Source organism: Trichomycterus rosablanca, chromosome 12, assembly GCF_030014385.1.
Source record: "Trichomycterus rosablanca isolate fTriRos1 chromosome 12, fTriRos1.hap1, whole genome shotgun sequence".
NCBI lineage: Eukaryota > Metazoa > Chordata > Actinopteri > Siluriformes > Trichomycteridae > Trichomycterus > Trichomycterus rosablanca.
Window position 1 is genome coordinate 13,592,193 of NC_085999.1, and position 13,852 is coordinate 13,606,044.

Below are 13,852 nucleotides of genomic sequence, written 5' to 3' on the forward strand. Positions count from 1 at the left end.
GTCAAGTAAGGTCTGTTAAGGTCTACCAAGGTCTGTTAGAGTCTACTAAGGTCTGTTAAGGTCTACCAAGGTTTGTTAAGGTCCAGTAAGGTCTTTTAAGGTCTACAAAGATCTGGTAAGGTCAACAAAGATCTGGTAAGGTCTACCAAGGTCTGTTAAGGTCTACCAAGGTCTGTTAAGGTCTAGTAAGGTCTGTTAAGGTCTACCAAGGTCTTTTAAGGTCTACCAAGGTCTGTTAAGGTCCAGTAAGGTCTGTTAAGGTCTACCAAGGTCTGTTAAGGTCTGTTAAGGTCTACAAAGGTCTGTTAAGGTCTACTAAGGTCTGTTAAGGTCTTCCAAGGTCTGGTAAGGTCTCGTAAGGTCTACCAAGGTCTGTTAAGGTCTACCAAGGTCTGTTGAGGTCTACTAAGGTCTGTTGAGGTCTACTAAGGTCTGTTAAGGTTTACTAAGGTCTGTTAAGGTCAAGTAAGGTCTGTTAAGGTCTACTAAGGTATGTTAAGGTCTGTTAAGGTCTACTAACGTCTGTTAAGGTCTACTAAGGTCTGTTAAGGTCTACAAAGGTCTGTTAAGGTCAACTTAAATCTGTGAAAGTCTCCAAAGGTCTGTTAAGGTCCAGTTAGGTTTGTTAAGGTCTACAAAGGTCTGTTAAGGTCCAGTAAGGTCTGTTAAGGTCTACCAAGGTCTGTTAAGGTCCATTAAGGTCTGTTAAGGTCTGTTAAGGTCTACAAAGGTCTGCTAAGGTCTACAAAGTTCTGTTGAGGTCTACTATGGTCTGTTAAGGTTTTCCAAGGTCTTTTAAGGTCTACCAAGGTCTTTTAAGGTCCAGTAAGGTCTGTTAAGGTCTACTAAGGTCTGTTAAGGTCTACAAAGGTCTGTTTAGGTCTACCAAGGTCTGTTAAGGTCCAGTAAGGTCCAGTAAGGTCTGTTGAGGTCTACCAAGGTCTGTTAAGGTCTACCAAGTTCTGTTAAGGTCCAGTAAGGTCTGTTAAGGTCTACAAAGGTCTGTTAAGGTATACTAAAGTCTGTTAAGGTCTTCTAAAGTCTGTTAAGGTCTACCAAGGTCTGTTCAGGTCCAGTAAGGTCTACCAAGGTCTTTTAAGGTCAAGTAAGGTCTGTTAAGGTCTACCAAGGTCTGTTAGAGTCTACTAAGGTCTGTTAAGGTCTACCAAGGATTGTTAAGGTCCAGTAAGGTCTTTTAAGTTCTACAAAGATCTGGTAAGGTCAACAAAGATCTGGTAAGGTCTACCAATGTCTGTTAAGGTCTACCAAGGTCTGTTAAGGTCTAGTAAGGTCTGTTAAGGTCTACCAAGGTCTTTTAAGGTCTACCAAGGTCTGTTAAGGTCCAGTAAGGTCTGTTAAGGTCTACCAAGGTCTGTTAAGGTCTACTAAGGTCTGTTAAGGTCTTCCAAGGTCTGGTAAGGTCTCGTAAGGTCTACCAAGGTCTGTTAAGGTCTACCAAGGTCTGTTGAGGTCTACTAAGGTCTGTTGAGGTCTACTAATGTCTGTTAAGGTTTACTAAGGTCTGTTAAGGTCCAGTAAGGTCTGTTAAGGTCTACTAAGGTATGTTAAGGTCTGTTAAGGTCTACTAACGTCTGTTAAGGTCTACTAAGGTCTGTTAAGGTCTACAAAGGTCTGTTAAGGTCAACTAAAATCTGTAAAAGTCTCCAAAGGTCTGTTAAGGTCCAGTAAGGTTTGTTAAGGTCTACAAAGGTCTGTTAAGGTCCAGTAAGGTCTGTTAAGGTCTACCAAGGTCTGTTAAGGTCCATTAAGGTCCATTAAGGTCTGTTAAGGTCTGTTAAGGTCTACAAAGGTCTGCTAAGGTCTACAAAGTTCTGTTGAGGTCTTCTAAGGTCTGTTAAGGTTTTCCAAGGTCTGTTAAGGTCCAGTAAGGTCTGTTAAGGTATACAAAGGTCTTTTAAGGTCTACCAAGGTCTTTTAAGGTCCAGTAAGGTCTGTTAAGGTCTACTAAGGTCTGTTAAGGTCCAGTAAGGTCTGTTAAGGTCTACCAAGGTCTGTTAAGGTCCATTAAGGTCTGTTAAGGTCTGTTAAGGTCTACAAAGGTCTGCTAAGGTCTACAAAGTTCTGTTGAGGTCTACTAAGGTCTGTTAAGGTTTTCCAAGGTCTGTTAAGGTCCAGTAAGGTCTGTTAAGGTATACAAAGGTCTTTTAAGGTCTACCAAGGTCTTTTAAGGTCCAGTAAGGTCTGTTAAGGTCTACTAAGGTCTTTTAAGGTCTACTAAGGTCTGTTTAGGTCTACCAAGGTCTGTTAAGGTCCAGTAAGGTCTGTTGAGGTCTACCAAGGTCTGTTAAGGTCTACCAAGGTCTGTTAAGGTCCAGTAAGGTCTGTTAAGGTCTACAAAGGTCTGTTAAGGTCTACTAAAGTCTGTTAAGGTCTTCTAAAGTCTGTTAAGGTCTACCAAGGTCTGTTAAGGTCCAGTAAGGTCTGTTAAGGTCTACAAAGGTCTGTTAAGGTCTACTAAAGTCTGTTAAGGTCTTCTAAAGTCTGTTAAGGTCTACCAAGGTCTGTTCAGGTCCAGTAAGGTCTACCAAGGTCTTTTAAGGTCAAGTAAGGTCTGTTAAGGTCTACCAAGGTCTGTTAGAGTCTACTAAGGTCTGTTAAGGTCTACCAAGGTTTGTTAAGGTCCAGTAAGGTCTTTTAAGGTCTACAAAGATCTGGTAAGGTCAACAAAGATCTGGTAAGGTCTAACAAGGTCTGTTAAGGTCTACCAAGGTCTGTTAAGGTCTAGTAAGGTCTGTTAAGGTCTACCAAGGTCTTTTAAGGTCTACCAAGGTCTGTTAAGGTCCAGTAAGGTCTGTTAAGGTCTACCAAGGTCTGTTAAGGTCTGTTAAGGTCTACAAAGGTCTGTTAAGGTCTACTAAGGTCTGTTAAGGTCTTCCAAGGTCTGGTAAGGTCTCGTAAGGTCTACCAAGGTCTGTTAAGGTCTACCAAGGTCTGTTGAGGTCTACTAAGGTCTGTTGAGGTCTACTAAGGTCTGTTAAGGTTTACTAAGGTCTGTTAAGGTCAAGTAAGGTCTGTTAAGGTCTACTAAGGTATGTTAAGGTCTGTTAAGGTCTACTAACGTCTGTTAAGGTCTACTAAGGTCTGTTAAGGTCTACAAAGGTCTGTTAAGGTCAACTAAAATCTGTGAAAGTCTCCAAAGGTCTGTTAAGGTCCAGTTAGGTTTGTTAAGGTCTACAAAGGTCTGTTAAGGTCCAGTAAGGTCTGTTAAGGTCTACCAAGGTCTGTTAAGGTCCATTAAGGTCTGTTAAGGTCTGCTAAGGTCTACAAAGTTCTGTTGAGGTCTACTAAGGTCTGTTAAGGTTTTCCAAGGTCTGTTAAGGTCCAGTAAGGTCTGTTAAGGTATACAAAGGTCTTTTAAGGTCTACCAAGGTCTTTTAAGGTCCAGTAAGGTCTGTTAAGGTCTACTAAGGTCTTTTAAGGTCTACTAAGGTCTGTTTAGGTCTACCAAGGTCTGTTAAGGTCCAGTAAGGTCTGCTGAGGTCTACCAAGGTCTGTTAAGGTCTACCAAGGTCTGTTAAGGTCCAGTAAGGTCTGTTAAGGTCTACAAAGGTCTGTTAAGGTCTACTAAAGTCTGTTAAGGTCTTCTAAAGTCTGTTAAGGTCTACCAAGGTCTGTTAAGGTCCAGTAAGGTCTGTTAAGGTCTACAAAGGTCTGTTAAGGTCTACTAAAGTCTGTTAAGGTCTTCTAAAGTCTGTTAAGGTCTACCAAGGTCTGTTCAGGTCCAGTAAGGTCTACCAAGGTCTTTTAAGGTCAAGTAAGGTCTGTTAAGGTCTACCAAGGTCTGTTAGAGTCTACTAATGTCTGTTAAGGTCTACCAAGGTTTGTTAAGGTCCAGTAAGGTCTTTTAAGGTCTACAAAGATCTGGTAAGGTCAACAAAGATCTGGTAAGGTCTACCAAGGTCTGTTAAGGTCTACCAAGGTCTGTTAAGGTCTAGTAAGGTCTGTTAAGGTCTACCAAGGTCTTTTAAGGTCTACCAAGGTCTGTTAAGGTCCAGTAAGGTCTGTTAAGGTCTACCAAGGTCTGTTAAGGTCTGTTAAGGTCTACAAAGGTCTGTTAAGGTCTACTAAGGTCTGTTAAGGTCTTCCAAGGTCTGGTAAGGTCTCGTAAGGTCTACCAAGGTCTGTTAAGGTCTACCAAGGTCTGTTGAGGTCTACTAAGGTCTGTTGAGGTCTACTAAGGTCTGTTAAGGTTTACTAAGGTCTGTTAAGGTCAAGTAAGGTCTGTTAAGGTCTACTAAGGTATGTTAAGGTCTTCTAAGGTCTACTAACGTCTGTTAAGGTCTACTAAGGTCTGTTAAGGTCTACAAAGGTCTGTTAAGGTCAACTAAAATCTGTGAAAGTCTCCAAAGGTCTGTTAAGGTCCAGTTAGGTTTGTTAAGGTCTACAAAGGTCTGTTAAGGTCCAGTAAGGTCTGTTAAGGTCTACCAAGGTCTGTTAAGGTCCATTAAGGTCTGTTAAGGTCTGTTAAGGTCTACAAAGGTCTGCTAAGGTCTACAAAGTTCTGTTGAGGTCTACTAAGGTCTGTTAAGGTTTTCCAAGGTCTGTTAAGGTCCAGTAAGGTCTGTTAAGGTATACAAAGGTCTTTTAAGGTCTACCAAGGTCTTTTAAGGTCCAGTAAGGTCTGTTAAGGTCTACTAAGGTCTGTTAAGGTCTACTAAGGTCTGTTTAGGTCTACCAAGGTCTGTTAAGGTCCAGTAAGGTCTGTTGAGGTCTACCAAGGTCTGTTAAGGTCTACCAAGGTCTGTTAAGGTCCAGTAAGGTCTGTTAAGGTCTACAAAGGTCTGTTAAGGTCTACTAAAGTCTGTTAAGGTCTTCTAAAGTCTGTTAAGGTCTACCAAGGTCTGTTAAGGTCCAGTAAGGTCTGTTAAGGTCTACCAAGGTCTGTTAAGGTCCAGTAAGGTCTGTTAATGTCTACCAAGGTCTGTTAATGTCTACAAAGGTCTTTTAAGGTCCAGTAAGGTCTACAAAGGTCTTTTAAGGTCCACAAAGGTCTTTTAAGGTCCAGTAAGGTCTGTTAAGGTCTACCAAGGTCTGTTAAGGTCCAGTAAGGTCTGTTAAGGTCCACTAAGGTCTGTTAAGGTCCAGTAAGTTCTGTTAAGGTCTACCAAGGTTTGTTAAGGTCTACCAAGGTCTGTTAAAGGTCCAGTAAGGTCTGTTAAGGTTTACAAAGGTCTGTTAAGGTCTACCAAGGTCTGGTAAGGTCTGTTAAGGTCTACAAAGGTCTGTTAAGGTCTACTAAGGTCTGTTAAGGTCTACCAAGGTCTGTTAAGGTCCAGTAAGGTCTGTTAAGGTCTACAAAGGTTTGTTAAGGTCTACCAAGGTCTGTTAAGGTCTACCAAGGTCTGTTAAGGTCTTCCAAGGTCTGTTAAGGTCTACCAAGGTCTGTTAAGGTCCAGTAGGGTCTGTTAAGGTTTACATGATAGCCACGGAGGTAACAGCCCGGTTCAGGAGAGTAGAATAGCCGCGGTGCTAACAGCCAGGATCAGCAGAGCACGATAGCAGCGGTGCTAACAGCCAGGTTCCGCAGAGCACGATAGCCACGGAGCTAACAGCCCGGTTCAGCAGAGTAGAGTAGCCGCGGTGCTAACATCCAGGATCAGCCGAGTAGAATAGCCGCGGTGCTAACAGCCAGGATCAGCATAGTAGAATAGCCACGGTGCTAACAGCCAGGATCAGCAGAGCACGATAGCAGCGGTGCTAACAGCCAGGTTCCGCAGAGCACGATAGCCACGGAGCTAACAGCCCGGTTCAGCAGAGTAGAGTAGCCGCGGTGCTAACAGCCAGGATCAGCAGAGTAGAATAGCCGCAGTGCTAACAGCCAGGATCAGCAGAGTAGAATAGCCGCAGTGCTAACAGCCAGGTTCAGCAGAGCACGACAGCCGCGGTGCTAACAGCCAGGATCGGCAGAGTAGAATAGCCTCAGTGCTAACAGCCAGGTTCAGCAGAGCACGATAGCAGCAGTGCTAACAGCCAGGTTCAGCAGAGTATAACAGCCGCGTGGCAGCAACAAACACGCCAAACCCAAAACAAAAACTTAAAATTAAAACATAAACACTATAGACAAAGACAACACAACAAACACAGTTCAGACATTTACCAAGGGCACTGACACAGCCCCATACCATGACACACCCTGGCTTTTGGACTTGTTGCTGATAACAGTCTGGATGGTCCTTTTCGTCTTTGGTCCAGAGCACATGGCGTCCATTTTTTCCAAAAAAAGACCTGGAATGCTGATTCATTTGACCACAATACACATTTCCACTGTGTGATGGTCCATTCTAGATGCCTCCGAGCCCAGAGAAGTCGACGCCGCTTCTGGACATGGTTAACATAAGGCTTTTTTTTTGCACAGTAAAGTTTAAAGTGGCATTTGTGCATGTAACTCTGTATTGTAGTGCTTGACAAAGGTTTGCCAAAGTAATCCCTCACCCATGTGGTTATATCAGCTATTGTTGAATGGCAGTTCTTGATGCAGTGCCGTCTGAGAGATCGAAGATCACAGGCGTTCAGCTTAAGCTTGTTTCCTTGGCCTTCACGCACTGAAATTCCTCATGATTCATTGATTTGTTTAATGATATTGTGCACTGCAGAGGGAGAAATATGCAAATCCCTTCCAATCTTTTTTTGAGGTTCATTGTAAACATTTCAATCATTTTCTCATGCATTTGTTGACAAACTGGAGATCCTCTGATCATCTTTGCTCATCAAAGACTCCGCCTTTTCTGGATGCTGCTTTTGTACCAAACCATGATTACAATCACCTGTTGACATCACCTGTTTGGAATCACATCATTCTTTAGTTTTTTCACCTCATTACTAGCCCAAAATTGCCCCCGTCCCAAATTATTTTGGAATGTGTTGCAGACCTGAAATGCAGGAATGGAGGTATATTAAGAAATGAAATGAAGTTGAGCAGACAAAACATGACAAAACATATCAGGTTCAAACTGTCTGCATTCAAATAAAAGTCAAAGTAAATGTGAGGAACACTGCACTTTTATTTTATTTGCATTTTTCATACTGTCCCAACTTCTGATTTGGGGTTATACCAAATAACAATTTGTGTGTGTGTGTTTTGTTTGTCGGGTTGTTGGGGATAAGGAAGTAAACATATTTACCAGATGTTGTAATTAAAGTATTTATCATTATGATGGTCTTATAATAGTTTTCACATGCTGTACCCTTATGGAGAGGGATGATTGCTGTAATTGCTGTTATGTGATATAATATTGTGTAAGGCACCATATGCGTCACAGTGTTGAGTAAAATATTACAAAACTTTTTTTTATATACGCCATATTTATTACTTGCTGAAACTTGTGAGTTGAACTATGCCACTATGAACTATGGCATACTGTAGTCTGGTACAGTGTTGCCAATGTAAATGTTGCTGTGCATTTTAGTAGTCCTGTTAAAGCATATCCTAAAACCTGACCCTGCAGCTGCTACCATTTAGCTTTAAAAAAAATATACTCACTCGCCCCAGGCCAGTTGTAGCCTAGTGGTTAAGGTACTGGACCAGTAAACAGAGGGTTGCTGGTTCAAGCCCCACCACTGCCAGGTTGCTGCTGTTGGGCCCTTGAGCAAGGCCCTTAACCTTCACTTGCTCGAACTGTATACTGTAACTGTAATGTAAGTCGCTTTGGATAAAGACGTCTGTTAAATGTTAAACATTTTAATGCATATCCAATCAGGGTGGGTGGAGCACACAGTAACACCCTGGACGGGGCGCCAGTCCATTGCAGGGCATACACACACACACACACACCCATAGTGCATGTGGTAACTTGGGAAAGTGGCCTGGAGGTTACCGTGTTGAAAATGAACAGGAACGAAGCAGAAAGTCAGAAGTTTTAACTTTTCTTTCTTCTTTTTTCTTTATTGTATAGAGCATATCAAAAGTACACACCAGTTTATGGAGATCTCCCCAAACAGTAATTCACTCAACTTAAATAGTTGTAGCCCCTCCCAGTGGACTTAACCAACATATCCTAGTCACAAACAACATATCCTAATCACAAACAATGCAATAAATAGTTATTTAGCTCTAGTACCATCTTTACTTAAATAATTAATTCACATGCATGTTAAATATACCCTGTAACCTCTGTTCCTGCAAACTCTGCACAGAAAGGACCTGGACCGCCCTGCCTGGGGAATAAACCCAGGACCTTCTTGCTGTGAGGTGACAGTGCTACCCACCATGAAAAGAAATCTGCATACATTTTATAACAAAAACTGTTGTTTTCTGCTCATATTTCTATAACCATGCTGCAATAATATTTCTATGGTTAAGGGCACATGGATTAATGTAGTTGGGCAGACCTGAGCGTTGTCAGGTTAAGATTTGTTGGGATATGTTAAGTTTGACTTTATTGCGCCCCTGAAGAAGTCATTTAACAACATTTTGGCACCTTATCCATCTTGAAAAAAAAGTGACTTGTCATTATGATCATTTTATAATAGCTTTCACATGCTGTACCCTTTTAGAGTGGAGTAATTGCTGTGATTGCTTTTATGCTTATTCTCACAAACATCAGAAGTACTGTTAACCCCCCCCATCTTATTTTTCCACTTATCTTTTTGCCAAAAGTACACCATGGACAGGCCTCATCTTGTTTTCCTGTACACTCCTTTTGTTTAAACTAGTTTCTTCAGGATTTGTTCCCTCTCTCTGTTGTGTGCTACATAAACAAAAGGCCTATTCTGATGCTAGCAGCTTCTGATGCTTTACACAATGCGACCTACTGTAAATGCAAAACAAAAACACACTATTTATCTTTAGATAGCGGTAAAAAAACACTAGCACACCTGAGCTGACATTTCGATATCGTTGTTTTGAATCTCAGCTCTGCTATCCGGCAGTTTGGGCATCTACATGAACAACAATTGGCTGCTCTTCATACAGGGTGGGAGCTGGACGGGGATTCCTCATAACTGATGCAATTACGACCTCTTCTGGCTCATTAGGGACGAGGTATAATGCATTTATAAGGGTGTGGCTCTCTGTACACAAAGCTCATCCGCATATGAACTCGCCTCGTGCAGGTGAAAAGATGCAGTTGGCTACTGCACACTTGTCGGAAGGGGTGTGTGTCAGTCTCGGCTCTATTCAACCAAAGTGGAGATCAACTCAGTAGAGAGGAAGCATAATGCAATTGGGTAATTGGATATGTTAAAGTGGGGAGAAAATGTGTAAACAAAATAATTACCTAACAATGTTTGTTTATTAAAAATACCACATACTCACTAATGCACAAACTCATACGTCAGTTCAGCGTACAACAGGTTCCAAGTAATGCTAATAATACTTTATTTCTATACCTTTCATAAACAAACTATATAGACAAATAGTTTGGAAAAGCATATCCTTGGAGGGTTGCACAAAGCTACATGTGATAGCCAACATTACCTTGTCTGCTATTAGGCTCTGGGTTCCTTTTGGTGCAGGACAATGCCCGACCCTTGTGGCCAGAGTGTGTAGAGAGTTTCTGGATGACGAAGGCTAAGATGCCATTAACTGGCCCTCACATTCCCCTAAACCTCTGGGACATTATGTCTCTGATGCTTCCAAGTAGTGCAACAGACTGTCCAGGAGCTCAGTGATGCCATGAACCAGGTCTGGGAGGAGATCCCCCAGGACACAATTTCATTAGAAGCATACCCAGACATTGTTGGGAGTGCATACAGGCATGTGAGGGCCATACACACTAGTACATTATAAGTTGTCGTGATTATATTGACGCAGATTTTATCAGCCTGTGATTACTTAGATTGTTTGTGTGATTTTTGAATCCAGGCCATAGTGGGTTGATGCGTTTGATTCCACTGACTGTTGTTATATTATTTTGCTCTTAACAGATTACAAAATATATTCCATCCTTTTTGATCAGTATACTAACACTAAGTTTTTAATATTTATTGATTGAGCACATTCAAGATGCAACATTAAAAGGGCCTTCATGAAATACTTGCCTAATTTGCAATTAATAAGACAAATCATTTATTGCAGCGGCCCCTATAGAATGGAAAATCAGTGTGAATCCTAAGCTTTTTCCGCTGCAATGAGACACTGCTCCCACCTAGTGGTGATTGTGGAAAATAACACCAGAAGAAATGTAATTGCTCTTGTAGCGATCTGTAATTATTTATTCTTTCTGTGCATCATGGTAATAAATGACTCACGGACCGGTACTGGTCCGCAGCCCGGTGGTTGGGGACCACGGATTTACTGTATTACAGGTCATGCAGAGAACACCTCTCCTGTTCAAAATATTGTGGTTGTTACATGTTACAGGAACTATTTTCAGCAACATGGACTGGCAGTCTGGTCAGAATTATTAGGATTTTTGGCCATGCATTGGTAAAACATGGTAGGACACCAGAGTTATCCGGCAGGCTGGCAGCTACACGAACAACGATTGGCTGTTGTTCATACAGTGTGGGAGCCGGACAGGACCTCATAACTGACACAATTACGACCTCTTCTGGCTGATTGATGGTGCTTGCACAGAATCGAGGAATAATGCATTGATCAGGGTGTGGCTTTCCGTACACAGAGCTGATTCGCATATGAACTCGCCTCATGCAGGTGAAAAGATGCAGTCGTCTACTGCGCGTGTGTCGGAGAGGGCGTGTGTCAGTCTCGCTCTCCTCAATCAGGAGTGGAAGTCAGCATAGGTAGATAGGAAGCGTAATGCAATTGGGTAATTGGATACGCTAAAGTCGGGAGAAAAAGGGGAGAAAATGCATAAACAAAATAATAATAATAATTTTTGAAATTTTCCCTACTATGTCTGTTTATTAAAAGTAGCACATATTCACTAATACACCAATTCATAAATGCCAGTTCAGCATACAACAGGTTCCAAGTAAATGCTAACAATAACTTATTTCTATACCTTTTATAAACTAACTATATAACTGTATAGTCAGATAGTTTGGAAAAGCATATCTTTGGAGGGTCGCACAAAGCTGCTGTGGCTCTCCGTACACAGAGCTGATTCACATATGAACTCATGCAGGTGAAAGGATGTGTCGCATGTCTCGCTCTCCTCAATCAGGAGTGGGGATCAGCATCGGTAGATAGAAAGCGTAATGCAATCAGGTAATTGGATACGACTAAATTGGGAGAAAACTGGGGAAAAAAGTTATTAGGATTTTTTAGGATTAAAACAGAATTATTTGGGATTAGAACTTTTACCCTTTGCCAGAAAGCTTAAACTGGAAAGGAACTTTAAGCACACTTACCCTATGCACAATAAAATGGTTAGAACATTTGGGAAAATTAGTGTTTGTAAGTGGCAGTCTAAAACATTTGTGAATAGATGTTAAAACTAGGTGATAAAATATTATGTAAGGTACTTAAAAACAGTAAAATATTACAACACTTTTTAAAAGCCATAGTAATTTCTGAAAGTCTGGCAGAGTTGTGAGTTGAACTATGCCACTATGAACTATGGCATAGTCTGGCATAGTGTTGCCCATGTACATGTTGCTGTGCATTTTAGTGGTCCTATTAATGCAAAACCTGTTTCAGCAGCTGCTACTATTAAGTGTTAAAAAGTAATATGCACCCATATTAGCAGAAAACAAGTTTTGTGGTTAATGACACATGGATTAATGTAGTTGGGCAGACTGAAGGTTGTCAGTTGTGATTTGTTAAGTTTGATGTTATTGTACCCCCTGATGAAGTCATTTCTGGCACCATATCCATTTTGGAAAAATAAGTGACTGGTGGCTTTCCTATAAACGAATAATGGAATGTTTTGTACTCATTAAATAGTATTTAACTTTGCAGAAAACACTGCTGCTGTTCAGAATGTGGCTGAAACTCTTATGCATGTGCCGAATGTGGTGCCAGGTTGTGTGGAGGCATTTGAGCATGGTGTGCTATGAACAAGTGTGCTGTTCCAGTGCTGGAAGATGGCTCCTGAGGCTATTGGAACACTTGCACAGTGCCAAATAGCTACTCTTCTGCCAAGTAACACTGCTGCTGGCAATAACCAACAATCCAAGCACAGAAAACAACTTATGAAATATCTCAAATACTCCCTGTCACACATTTATACACCACATGCATATTTGTGCACCCTAATTCCCCCTCCCCCAAAATTAACACTTACGTCTGCTGGGGAAAAGTGAAAAATGCTTAACAGTGCCAGAAGACAGACGGCATTTTGCAGCCATATTAGAATTCATGGAATTGCCTACTACATCGATCAGCCATAACATTAAAACCACCTCCTTGTTTCTACACTCACTGTTCATTTTATCAGCTCCACTTACCATATAGAAGCACTTTGTAGTTCTGCAATTACTTACTGTAGTCCATCTGTTTCTCTCCATCTGCTTTCTTAGCCCCCTTTCATGCTGTTCTTCAATGGTCAGGACTCTTCCAGGACCACCACAGAGTGCAGTGCAGCACTGCAGTGACAATGTCATGGTGGTGATGTGTTAGTGTTTGTTGTGCTGGTATGAGTGAATAAGACACAGCAATGCTGATGGAGTTTTTAAACACGTCACTGTCACTGCAGGACTGAGAACAGTCAACCAACCAAAAATATTCAGCCAACAGCGCCCCGTGGGCAGTGTCCTGTGACCACTGATGAAGGTCTAGAAGATGACCAACTCAAACAGCAGCAATAGATGAGCGATCGGCTCTGACTTTACATCTACAAGGTGGACGAACTAGGTAGGAGTGTCTAATAGAGTGGACAGTGAGTGGACACGGTATTTAAAAACTCCAGCAGTGCTGCTGTGTCTGATCCACTCATACCAGCACAACACACACTAACACACCACCACCATGTCAGTGTCACTCCAGTGCTGAGAATGATCCACCACCTAAATAATACCTGCTTTGTGGTGGTCCTTTGGGGATCCTGACCATTGAAGAACAGGGTGAAAGCAGAATAAAAAAATTATGTAGAGAAACATATGGACTAGAGTCAGTAATTGTAGAACTACAAAGTGCTTCTATATGGTAAGTTGAGCTGATGAAATGGACAGTGTGTGTAGAAACCAGGAGGTGGTTTTAATGTTATGGCTGATCGGTATATATTACTATGTAACCTTACAATTTAACCTTTACTATTACTAGCAATTCAATTCACATTTATAAACAAGTGGTACCAAAATAACACGCCTTAGGTACTCGACACGTTTTTATTCTTTGTGTATGATATTTTTGTGCATGTGGCATTTGCATATGCCCATGACCTTAAACAACCTAGTCACCCTGCTCTGACCTCCACAGGTATGATAGATTGGATGTGCCAGTGACCTCTGACCTACTTAAATGTCTAGCTCATTCATGCAGGTCACAAGCCACTGACTATGCTAACCCAGGAATGCTCACCACCACCCACCCTTCTACATAACATCATATAATCCCTATATATTTTCTGTTGTTAGGTATTCTATTTATGTTCCTTAACTTGAATTCCTCTTTTCAGTCTTACCCAACCCATGAAGCATTGCACAGTTACCAGCATTTAACTCATGGCTGTGAATAATTCACACCCTGTAATAAGCAGATAGGTGTTGTTCATTTGACCAGACAGTGTTCATGCTTGCTCAGTGCCTCCACATGATAACAGTACACACATCTATCCTGGGTCAGATCACTTCTGCACTATAGTCGATCACAAGCTTTTTGTGGTTGGTTTACTATATTATAATGACTAAGGAGTCTTTATTGTGCATAAAAGGTAATATGAGGTGCTTTTTTAGTTAATGCTGTTAAGGTTAAATATAAGGTTAGGGTTGTTTACCCAAAATAAAACACAAGTCCGCGAAAATTGCCCTTATGGAAATGTGTATGGAG